Source organism: Dendrobates tinctorius, unplaced genomic scaffold, assembly GCF_039654945.1.
Source record: "Dendrobates tinctorius isolate UK_male_01 unplaced genomic scaffold, ASM3965494v1 ptg000202l, whole genome shotgun sequence".
NCBI classification, from domain to species: domain Eukaryota; kingdom Metazoa; phylum Chordata; class Amphibia; order Anura; family Dendrobatidae; genus Dendrobates; species Dendrobates tinctorius.
In genome coordinates, this window is record NW_027361869.1 from 3,365,797 (window position 1) to 3,378,710 (window position 12,914).

A 12,914-nucleotide genomic window follows, 5' to 3' on the forward strand; every position below is an offset into this window, starting at 1 on the left:
AAGATGAGCGAGGCCTGTAGTTGACATCATAGGTAGACCACAACTATGAGAGTCAAAATGAGAAAACAAATCCAGAAAATCACCTTGTCTGATTTGGAAAGATTTATTTTGCAAATTATGGTGGAAAATAAGTATTTGGTCATTAACAAAAGTTCATCTCAATATTTTGTGATATATCCTTGGCTGGCAATGACGGAGGTCAAACGTTTTCTGTAAGTCTTCACATGGTTGGCACACACTGTTGGTGGTGTATTAGCCCATTCTTCCATGCAGATCTCCCCTAGCCTCCATCATCGTGGTATCAGGCATGAAGCAGCAACAATAATAGTGAGAGCATCGGTTATACCTCCTGATGAAATGCCACGGCAGGGAAACGCATTGAGGGTTCTCCATAGACATGATAAGTGACCATTTATTGTTTATTCATTATATCTGACTGTATCTATCCCCCATGTGGGATCAGCTGTTTATCATGCCTCTGAAGGATAATTTAGGTCACATGATATCATGATATGGTTAATATGCATTTTTATCGTTATATTTTGGTATTTGTGTCTGGTCTGCACTAGTCCTAGGGCATTCTGATTTTTCATCTCTGCACTATCTGAGAATTGTTTTCCCTTCTGTGATCTAGGGGATTACTAGGGAAGCGAGGGATAGTCCTCGTTGAGTGGGGGCGCCAATATCGTACTATTAGGGTGCCAACCTCCACGGCCAGGAAGGTATCAGCTAGGCCTTAGTATAGGGCTGTGCAGCACTTTAAACCAAGTCTTTTTTTCTATTTTTGGCATTTGCCAGTTTTTCACCTGGAAGGTGTTTTTTTAGTAATTATCCTAATAAACTGTGTGTTTTTAAGGGGATTTGCATGTTCACACGGTTTTTTCAAATCTCCATGAGATTAGTTGATTTTATCTTTTTTGAGATCTCCCCTAGAGCAGTGATGTTTTGGGCCTGTCGCTGGGCAACACAGACTTTCAGATCCCTCCAAAGGTTTTCATCGGGTTGAGATCTGGAGACAGGATAGGCCACTCCAGGACCTTCATATGCTTCTTACGAAGCCACTCCTTCATTGCCCTGGCAGTGTGCTTGGAATCATTATCATGCTGAAAGACCCATCCATGTTTTATCTTCAATGCCCTTGATGATGGAAGGAGGTTTGCACTCAAAATCTCACGATACATGGCCCCATTCATTGTTTCATGTACACAGATCAATCGTCCTGATCCCTTTGCAGGGAAACAGCCCCAGAGCATGATGTTGCCACCCCCATGCTTCACAGTAGGTATGGTGTTCTTTGGATGCAACTCAGCATTCTGTCTCCTCCAAACACAACGAGTTTTATTTGCACCAAACCATTCTACTTTGGTTTCATCAGACCATATGACATTCTCCAATACTCTTCTGAATAATCCAAAAACTCTGTAGCAAACGTCAGACGGGCCTGGACTTATACTGGCTTAAGCAGAGGGACACGTCTGGCACTGCAGGATCTGAGTCCCTGGCGGTGTAGTGTGTTACTGATGGTAGCCTTTGTTACAGTGCTCCCAGCTCTATGCAGGTCATTCACTAAGTCCCCCCGTGTGGTTCTGGGATTTTTGCTCACCATTCTTGTGATCATTTTGATCCCATGGCGTGAGCTCTTGCGTGGAGCCCCAGATCGTGGGAGATTATCAGTGGTCCTGTATGTCTTCCATTTTCTTATTATTGCTCCCACAGTTGATTTCATCACACCAACCTGCTTGCCTATTGCAGATTCAGTCTTCCCAGCCTGGTGCAGGGCTACATATTAGAAAAAACTTTTTGACGGTTAGAGTGATCAATGAGTGGAACAGGCTGCCACGAGAAGTGGTGAGTTCTCCTTCAATGGAAGTCTTCAAACAGAGGCTGGACAGACATCTGACTGGGATGATTTAGCGAATCCTGCTTTGAGCAGGGGGTTGGACCAGATGGCCCAGGAGGTCCCTTCCAACTCTACGATTCTATGATTCTACAATTTTGCTTCTGGTGTCCTTCGACAGCTCTTTCGTCTCCACCATAGTGGAGTTTGGAGTGTGGCTGTTTAAGTTTGTGGACAGGTGTCTTTTATACTGATAACAAGTTCAAACAGGTGCCATTACTACAGGTAATGATTAGAGGACAGAGGAGCCTCTTAAAGAAGAAGTTACAGGTCTGTGAAAGCCAGAAATCTTGCACGTTTTTTTAGGTGACCAAATACTTATTTTCCACCATAATTTGCAAAATAAATTTTGCCAAATCAGACAAGGTGATTTTTCTGGATTTGTTTTCTCATTTTGACTCTCATAGTTGTGGTCTACCTATGATGTCAATTACAGGCCTCTCTCATCTTTTAAAGTGGGAGAACTTGCACAATTGGTTGCTGACTAAATACTTTTTTCCCCCACTGTAGTTTTCAAACATATATACATGTTATGTACATTCTCTGTCCCCCAACAGCTGGGACATAATTCAAAAAATTTCAAAATCTCATATCAGAAGTTTAAGCTCCACTCCAGGCACAACCCAAAAAGGATAGGAACATCCATTTGGAGCAGGACTTGGATGAATTCAATTCATTTGTGGTTAGATTTGCCTGATTGTTGTGATGAAATCCAGAGTGTTGGCTGTTATGATGCAACCCATACATGAAAAATATAAATAAAATTGGAGAAAAACTAAACAAATTAGTAAATTCAGTAAGAATTCTCAATGCCAGTTAGCAGCTGCAAAGCTAATGGAATTTTTCACATCTGTCATTCTGTGTAGAAAGATTTTGCTTCACATGCTATTAAAGCCTAGCTGATAATTTTGGTGTACTATTGTCGATCCAAAGTCACTTAGCACCAGATATGCTCCAAACTATTTTTTTTTTTTTTATTATTATTATTATTAAACATTACCATAGGAATTTACCAGTTTAGGCAAAATATGAAATAAGGTCAAAGATTATGGTGGTATAACATGGCCCCTGTTCTAATATTCTTCATGCTTCTCTTTGCAGTGGTTCTCAACTCCAGATTTTAAAGAGGAGTTCTGAGCAGTGGAACCACATCAATGACTATGTGGACAAACGTTATTCTGATGGGGCAACCACAACCACCGTAACTCTGAGTTAAGAGACACATGGAGGCCAGTTTTATTTTAGTTCACTTGATCAGAAGCTTGCTTTTGCAGATGCAAACTCTGGGTGTTAAAGAGAAGTTTTGACAATAGGAATGGTATCTATGTTTATTGGCAAGACGACCTTCACTTTGAAATAAAAGGCATATGAACCCTCTTTTATGAGTGTCCTCTAGAGCGAAGGTCACTCTTTGCATTGGTTCTCAACTCTAGCTTGTAAAGGTGTGTTTTTAGTGAAAGATCTGTATCTTTGACATCTATATGCACTACCTGAGGATACACAGAGCTTAAATGAGTTTGCAGGAATTGGTCTTTGTAGCCTAAATTTTGAGTAGAGGAAGTCCAACATTGGCTGTGCTATGATGGTAACGGCAGAGTCATTCCCATTCACAGTCTTATGTATGGTCCTGGATAAACACTGAAGGAGACATGTTACAGCCCATTCATTTAGCTGATCAGACATCTTCTAAACTATGGTAATATCAACATTTTCTAAGGATAGGCCATCAAAATTAAAGTCATGGAAAATTCCAGAACTACAAAATTGACTGCCTGCCCATTCAGATTAGCTGGTTCCAACTCTCAGCACTCCTTGTCCCCCTTTTTTATGTCACGGCACCATGGTGGCGATGCCTGGTACTATAACTTAGAACCGCTTCATCTTATTCAGGTTGGTAGGATTGATATAAGACAAGGTGCTGTTGAAAGTATGGAGCTGTGCCTGGTGCAAACGGAGAAACGCATCTGATCCACAAGAGTTGGGTCCCCCCCACCAATCTGATATTGGTGACCTATCCAAAGGTTAGGCAAATAAGAGGAGCAAACTCACTTGCAGGACCTTAGTCCAGTGATCACATGATTAGCCCATTGCTGCTGAATGGGAGCTTTTTTGAGTGCCCCCTTAATAGAACACCCGATTAATATTGCCTTTGTAATGTCTCATGTATATAGCTATAAGCATGCCCCTCTTAAATAGTAGAAAGCCAAAAAATCCCCTAGTACTAACTTTGGAATCTCTGCAGGATGATGGAAAAATATTCAGGATTGAGAGTCCTCAGTAGTTGATACCTTTTAATGGCTAACTGAAAAGATGGTAACACATTGCAAGCTTTCGAGACTTCTCAGGTCTCTTCATCAGGCTAGCCTGAGTAGTCTTGAAAGCTTGCAATGTGTTACCATCTTTTCAGTTAGCCATTAAAAGGTATCAACTACTGAGGACTCTCAATCCTGAATATTTTTCTATCTACTGGCTAACACGGTACAAAGATATACATCTTTCCTGTATGCAGGATGATGGTATGAGGAACTGTATAGCGGTTGCTCATTGTTCCTTCTATTTATGGCACTAATTTATATGATCAAGTGTGGCATAGTGCATGAGGCTTGTAATAAATGTCACAGACTCTCAGTTACATGAGACAGTCTGTCTCGTCAAACAGTCCGATATAATTTTGTTTCACAGGCCCGACGTTGAGAACCTATGACATTACTCCGACCATACTAATCATAAGTGGTGTTGGCAGGTAGGAGGAGGCTAGTACGGGTCCCGTCTGGAAGCCAGAGACTGTTAACATGGTCTTTGGACTAGGGTTCTGCAAGTTCGATTTGTTTATCTCCAGTCTTAAGACTAGAAACCATACAACCGAAAACACAATTATCGAAATAGGGCATAGCCATTGCCCTCATCTTTAAACTTTCATTTCGTATACTCCCCAGACTCGTCAGACAAGAAACCAGATTCTTCCAATTGCTTCATCATTTCACAACTCCACTAATTTAAATTATTTCATCAGCTGCCAGCTGCCAGCACATACCAACATACTCAGCCAATAAATGCCTGATGGATCTTTGAGTAGTTGAAGAATGAAAATATGCAAGACCAGAGGACTGTCCATAAAATGGAACAAATAGCTTAAAGGCAATGCCTATGTAAACAATATTGTTACAATGCAGCTAAAAAAAAATTAAAAATGAATTACTTTTGTAAATTCTTTTTATTAAAAATATCCTACTGTGTTGATCAGCTGCTATGAAGCACAGTTCTGTTTCCATAGTAACAGACTACAAACAAACCTTGTGCAGTCAGACCCTGCAGTCATACTTCTTTCTTTCTGTCCACTACATCTTTCTTGTATAGTTCTCATAAGTTCTGTGTACAAATACTGACAAACTTACTGTCTCCAGCACTAGCCAGAGTGCCTCCCTAATAAGAGCACCTCATCAATAAAGCACTGCTAATGTCTTACATATATTGCTGCCAGATAAGTTTCCCCCATTAATAATAAGAAGCTAATAAATTCCCGGGTACTAACTTTATCATCTACTGCAGGAGAATGGGATGAGCAACTGGAAAGCGGCTGCTCACAGGCGATACTTTTCCTGAAAATGGTTTATATGAAGGAATTAGTGCCTGACTGACTGTCAGTTAGGCAAAATTCTCCTTCTTGTTAAGAAATCCCAAATATGCTGGGAGAATAACCAAGTACACTCTAATGGTGGGTGAATCAATAGAGAGGATGCAACGATACAACCACATTCACTCAACTATACTATGGGGTCAATAGTCAAGTATGATAGTCAAAATGATACCAAGACAAAAGAGCTTAAAAGAGAAGACCATTTGGGCTAATAAAGCATTATATGAAAAAAATGCCGGAGAAAGTTACAGCCTAAAAATTAGTTAGTAAAAATCTACTGGGTGGAAAATGCTGGGTTTTCCAAGAACCCTAAACAAGATCTTGGGTTGGTGAAAAATTAATATGGTAACGCTATCTGTTTCAGTACATGAGGTTTATGTAGTGCTGTTTTTTCTTTCTTCTGTAGACCATCTGCAGGCAAAGGAAGAATTTTATACAAGGCTCTTCGGGAAACATGGAGGCAAATTAGGGTTCTTCCTCTTGGAAGATCACTCATACGCATACATACATAGGATAGAGGATCCAAATTGCTCATATATATAGCTTCTAATATCCAAGAAAAGAAAGTGTTACCTCCTCTTACTCTCAATATCCTGGCTCTACGTGAACATTTCAGGCTTAGTGTAGGATGTATATAGGATTTACTATATGGATTTGACTATAAGGTGAGTAGGCAAAAATTAATAATTACTTCGGGTTGGAATTGTCTTTGGTTGTGTCTCCTGTGTAAACATGTGCCTTACACAAAGAAGCCAAGACTTGCAGCAAATGTTCCAGGAAAGACATCCGTAGCTTCTAAAGAAACTTATTTTTAGCACAGGGACATTGAAAGAACAAATGGGTGGGGCTTTCCTTAAGGTTGGCAAAGGAAAATGGTTGGAAAACTAACCCGACTAGTTCAATGGTTGGGTATAATGACAAAGATGTGTCTTGTAGTTCTTGGAACTGGCGAGAATTGAAAACACTGAGGAATTGTATTCTACATACATATCTGGTGACGCCTACTTACCTTGATAATTATTATTGCCTATGACTCAAAGTGTTGTATATTGTACCTAAATGCTCTTAGGCTAGATGACGACCTGAGTTATGCATTTCTTAATTGAAACTTGGATCAATTAGCAAGTGTCTTAAAGTGATCATCGGGAACAAACACTCACCAGTTAATGACTAGGCTAAATGAATCTTATAGGATAAATTAATTTTTTGGAAAATTTTCTAATACAAAAGCTTTTGTTTAAAGTGGAAGTGGTCCGCAACTCTTGTGACCCTGTTGTCCCTGATTGACTGGGTACATGGTGAGAAAAGAAAAAAAATAAATGCCCAATGTCAGACGATCAGATACAGTAGCCCTGTATACTTCACAATTTATCCGGCTGCTTCTGTCTTCAGTCACATCATCAATAAACACTAGTGACGCCACTGGAAGCCATGCATGCCCGCGCCATCGCACTGCCTCCACTATGTGTTACACAGGAAGTGCTGTGCTTAGGATCCAAGCCTTCTCCATACTTTCTTCTTCCCATCATTCTGGTACAGGTTGATCTTAGTTTCGCTTTTCTAGAACTGGGCGGCTTCTTTACATGTTTTTTGGAAAAGTCTAATTTCTATTTTTAAGGCTGATTGATGGTTTGCACTTTGTGGTGAACCCGCTGTATTTGCTCTTATGAAATCTTCTCTCTATGGTAGACTTAGATACTGAAACATCGACTTCCAACAGTGTTCTTCTCTTCGGTGGATGTCATGATGTGGATTTTCTTCACCATGGAAAGGATTCTGTGATCATCCACCATTGTTTTCTGTGGAAGTCCAGGCCTTTTGAGTTCCCAAGCCGCCCAGTGCATTCTTTTTTTTTTTTGCAGAATGAACCCAACTATTAATTTGTCCACTATTATTTCTGCTATCACTTGGATGGATTTTTTTTTTTCCAGCCTAATGATGGTCTGTTTCTCTTCTATTGAGACTTTTAACCTCATGTTGTGATTTCACAGCAACGGCTTCCAAATGCAAATGCCACACTTGGAATCAGCCACAGACCTTTTACCTGCTTAGTTAATAATAAATTAATGAGGGAATAGCCCATATAGCCCACTTAAAAAGATAACTATCCAATTTTGTCTCCTAAAAAGAGGTAGCTACGTACTAAACAACGTAATTCCTAAACCCTTACTCCAAATAGGATGTGAATATCCACAAATTAAAGCTGAGAGTCTACACTGTAAAGCAATAGTGATTATATAAATGTATCTTGAATATGTTTTGGTAAACAGCTAAAATTCCCAAACTTGTGTCACTGTCCAAATATTTCTGAACTTAATTGTAGTTATCTGCTTATCTGGTGATTTTATTTTTTTCTAAAGCCTAATCAGCAAGACCTTAGGTTCTCATATTACACAACATGAATGCATTTCATATTATATTAAAAGGATTGCAGTCAGTACAAAGAATTTCATAGATGTCACAGACTCAAATCTGATTTTTTTATCAATGGGGGTCTGGGCCAAAAGGAGCTGAAAAGCATAGCTTTGTATACTTGAGGGCTTTTAAATTCACTTGGCTCTTGGACTTTACCCAGCCCTGCATTAAGAATTCCTATTATGAATGAATCACAATTTTGAGTATCAACTCAACAAGGGTACAAGCACCTATTAGCTTGTCCTAATTGGAGCATCAGTATTTTGGACCTGTCAACATAGTAAATGTCCTTTAAACTGAAATAAAAGGGCAAGTCATTCTGGAGAAATACTATTTACTTGGACACAGGTCCCATTCTGTTGGTTTAACTTCTATAAATTACATTAAATCCAACAGTGTAAAGGTAGATGACCATGTTTAGTCATGTGTCCATGAAACTTGGAGATCAGATCATTCTGAACATTGATGGAGGCCCCATCATCACCCCCATCTTACAATCCAAATTTTGGCTCTGTGGTTAAAGTTTTCACTTTTTCAGCTTTGTAATTAATATGAAGCCAGTAAGTGCCATTCAATAATGTTTAGTGCTCAGGTGTTTCCAGATAATTTCACAGGAGTATGGTTCTAATTGCTCGATGATACAGTCTACAAGATGTGTACATTACTGTGTAAGTGCTTGCACAAGAATGAGTCAAGTGCTGTTGTTCAAACATTTCTGTCTAAGATCGTGGGAGGTATGTGGTTGTATAATAATACAAAGAAACTAGGGATGAGCGGACCTGTGGAAGTTTGGGTTCTGGCGCACTACCCAAACTTTTTTCCAAAGTTCGGTTTGGGTTCCAGAACTTTACCTGAACTTTAACCAGAACCCCATCTTCATTGAAAACAATGAAGACCAGAAATTTTCAGCTGGGAAATTCGCTTTCTCTCTCCTCCCAGACTTCCCCTGAACTCCAAACATTGCAACAGACTTCCAAGAGAACTAACTGTCTGGAACACCGAGCTTTTAAGTTTGGATTCGCTCATCTCTAAAAGAAACCAAATACAAGTCAACAAAATACATGTGGAAAAGAAAGGAGCACCAGCATTGATCAAAAGAAGGTAGTACACATATGGGAACATTTCTTAAAGCACACGGAAAAATCTACAATTAATCTGTTCCCCAATGATACTACACAATTATGTAGATTTTCCGTTCATTACTCTAAAACTTCCCATAGTTAATAGACCAATGTCAGCTGCTATTGATGGGCTCAGATGGTACGCTACTGTATATAGGGGCCCTGGACAATTTACTGTCTGTGGATTAAGCATGCCCGGTTTTGGACTGCCGATCCTTTTGTTCTATGACACCGCCAGCACGCATAGAGAACACAGAAGTGCTCACCCGAACTGTATATGGGAGAGCCAGCCGATATGACTGCTGGACAAATAATTGACCAAAACCATTGTTCGGCCAATAGTCATCTAATCTGTATGTGGTGTCATAAGGGGAGAATTTATCAAGACTGGTATTTAATGCTGCATTCTCCAACCAAATGGCAGATAAAGTGAACTGTGCCAAATTTATCAAAAGTTGCACGTTTCTTTTTGACAAATCTTTGGGCTCGCCATGTGTTAGGCGTCTGGTTTCTGCGTCTGGTCTGCAGGAATCCAGAGCCTCACATTTTGCGGTCTCCTGCTGTCTATCTACTGCAGAGAAGATTACTTTGCAGCAGACCGCTCCAGAGACTAAGTTCCTCTGTGCTCCTACTGGGCATGCTCACGAGGCGATCTCCCATTGGAGATCAGGAGTCATGTGCCCAGGTCCTGCTCCAGATCTCATTGGTCCATCTCGGAGATCTGGAAGGTCCCGCACGGCTATAAAAAGCGTGCATGACTGTTCGGCCATGCGCTAGTATAGACTATACTTGCTATGTGTGAATGGTGATGGATGTATGACTCTGGTGACTGACTCATTTGAAACCCCTTCCCTCTGATATTTCGCATGTGGATACGGAATTAGTGCAGCAGTCAGCGCCAGTCAGTGGCAAGCCTTAGGCCACTGTGCACACCGCATCTCTACGCTAGCGTCCGACATTGCGCCTGCCTCCTAGCTTTGTCGACTAGCGGCCGTGCCCTATGCTGCGCTGCAGTTGCAGCCCTCCTTGGTGTACGCAGTAGCGACGTCGCACACACGGTAGGTCTAGATGGACGCAGCTCCTCTGCCTTGGGTCCTGCTCCTGTGACCAGATACCATGTGTGCATTTCCCTGTGGTCTGTGATACTGACAGGCTCAGTGTTTTTGTATGTTTATGTTGCGGAGCCTCTGTGTGTGAACAGAGCCCGCTTTGTACACTTCGGATGAAGTCTTAGCCGTGCGCATTATACCACCATATTGCTTGTCTGTCATTAACTAGCAGCGGTGTAACATCTACTGCACGGTGGACCCCGAGCAGCGAACGCACTTTATTATTTATTTTTATTTAGTGCGTTCCGCCGTTCCTAACACCATGCATCTAAAAATGTAAGTCATGGCAGATTTGGGCTGTTGTAGGTATCAGCTACAAAGAACACCAGGTTTCTGGTGTACCAAGAAAGGTCTCTTCTTGATTATCTGTGCAACTTTAGGACCTCATCATTGACTGGATTTGGTCACATTGGTAGACTAACATCATAATGTTTGGTAAGATGCGTACAGTCTTTCATTTTTAAAGAACTTATTTTGTTCCTTTGGTTTCTTGATTTTTTTTCCAGTTTTTAACCCATACCTCACAATGGGTCACAATCAGACTTCTTCCAGGGCATCCACCAAATGGCCTTATAAAATGATCTCTAATTAAAGTTTTTCCACAAAACTGAAAAGAAGACTATATGTTCATGATACTATTCATCATGTCCATGCATCCTAGGCGAGCAATTTATCTCTTTTTCTATCTTGAATCAGCAATTTAAGTTTTTATTTTTAATTCCCACTATGGGACTTCTTAGCATGATTATTTTTATTTATTTATTTACTCATTTATATAGCGCCATTAATTCCACAGCGCTTTACAGACATTATCGGTACTGTCCCCATTGGGACTCACAATCTAAATTCCCTATAAGTATGTCTTTGAATATGTGATAGCTTGAATGCTACAAAGCATTACATAAATATTATATGTATTAAGTCAAATATGCCATCTCCCCTACCCCTCCTTAATGGTCACTGTTATGATTGAGTCACCGTAGGAGGCAAAAACAGAAATGCTAGCTAAGTCCAGAAAACCAGAGAAGTTGGCAACTATCAGATTGCAGACCCCTGAACCTATCAACACAACTAGCAGTAGCCGTGGGGGGTTCCTACGATGACCAAGACCCCTCGATCACAGCCGGAGAGATACATAGGCCTAAAGAAGGAAAGGGGAAATCTAACTGCCCCAGAGCAGACCCCAAAGCAATAGGCAGCCCCCCACATATAATGACGGTGAAGCAAGATGAAAACACTTACACAGACAGAAAGACAGGCTGAGCAAAGACGGGGCCCAAAAACTACCTAGATAGGAACGGATAGGAAGGCTGCTGTCTGCAATCTGCCAAAACCCTATCAGAGACAAAAGCCAACAAGCTGATATAAAAATGGCCCTGAAGCAACTAAGCTTCAAAAACTAAATCAGCACTCAGGTACTTTCAGAAGACAGAGCTAACGGAACACTGCACACTCCAGCAGGGAGTGGCAGAATCCAAAAAGCAAGAAAAATAAAAACAAATCTTAAATGCAAAAGGCAAAACAGATAACTTAGCTTTAGGAGAGCAGGAATCAGACTGGTGTCCAAGAGTCCACAGAGAAATCACCCGCAGGGCAGAAAGGGCGTAGGCTGCCTTAAATCCAGTCAGTGACTCCACTCAGCCAATCGTCTTCATTAGTCCCAGGTGCTGGATAATCAGGCTCACTACCTTCCTTCACTAGAACAGGGAGTTCACCAGGCCTCAGTGACGGAGGGGAAAATGAACTCACAACAGTACCCCCCCTTGAGGAGGGGTCACCGAACCCTCAACAACGCTACCAGGGTGATCAGGGTGAGCCCGATGAAAGGCACGCACCAATCTTTTGGCATGAATATTAGAGGCAGAGACCCAGGAATTATCCTCCTGACCATAACCCTTCCACTTAACCAAATACTGGAGTCTCGGTCTAGCCAGACGGGAATCCAGAATTTTCTCTACCTCATATTCCAAGTTACCTTCAACCAATACAGGGTCCGGAGGTGCCACCTCAAGCACAACTGGCTCAACAAACCTCTTCAACAAGGACTTATGGAACACATTATGGATCTTAAATGTGACAGGAAGAGCCAAACGAAAAGAGACCAGATTAATAATCTCCAAAATCTTGTAAGGTCCAATAAATCTAGGCTTAAACTTAGGAGAAGCCACCTTCATAGCAATATTTTTTGATGATAACCACACCATATCACCAATCTTAAACTGGGGACCAATGGTCCTATGTCGATTGGAAAACCGCTGGGCCTTTTCCTGGGAGAGAGATAACTTATCCACCACTTGGTCCCAGATCTGGTGCATTCTCTCCACCACAGTGTCAACACCTGGGCAGGCAGAGGGCTCCACCTGCCCTGAAGAAAATCGAGGATGAAACCCAAAGTTACAAAAAAAAGGTGACATCAAAGTGGCAGAACTAGCTCTATTATTTAAAGCAAATTCGGCCAAGGACAAAAATGAAACCCAATCATCCTGATCAGCGGAAATAAAACATCTCAAATACGACTCCAAGGTCTGGTTTGTTCTCTCTGTCTGCCCATTGGTCTGAGGGTGAAAAGCAGAGGAGAAGGACAACTGAATTCCCAACATGGAACAGAACGTCCTCCAAAATTTAGACACAAATTGAACTCCTCTGTCAGATACAATGTTCTCAGGAATCCCGTGCAAGCGAACCACCTGTTGCAAAAACAGGGGCACCAACTCAGAGGAAGATGGCAACTTAGG

General features: G+C 41.2%; 1 protein-coding gene across 1 annotated transcript in view; it reads right to left on the minus strand.

The window, feature by feature from the left end:
* SCNN1B (sodium channel epithelial 1 subunit beta) overlaps positions 1-12,914 on the minus strand; it is a 62,560-nt gene that overhangs the window by 26,610 nt on the left and 23,036 nt on the right. The gene's annotated exons all lie outside the window — the stretch shown is intronic.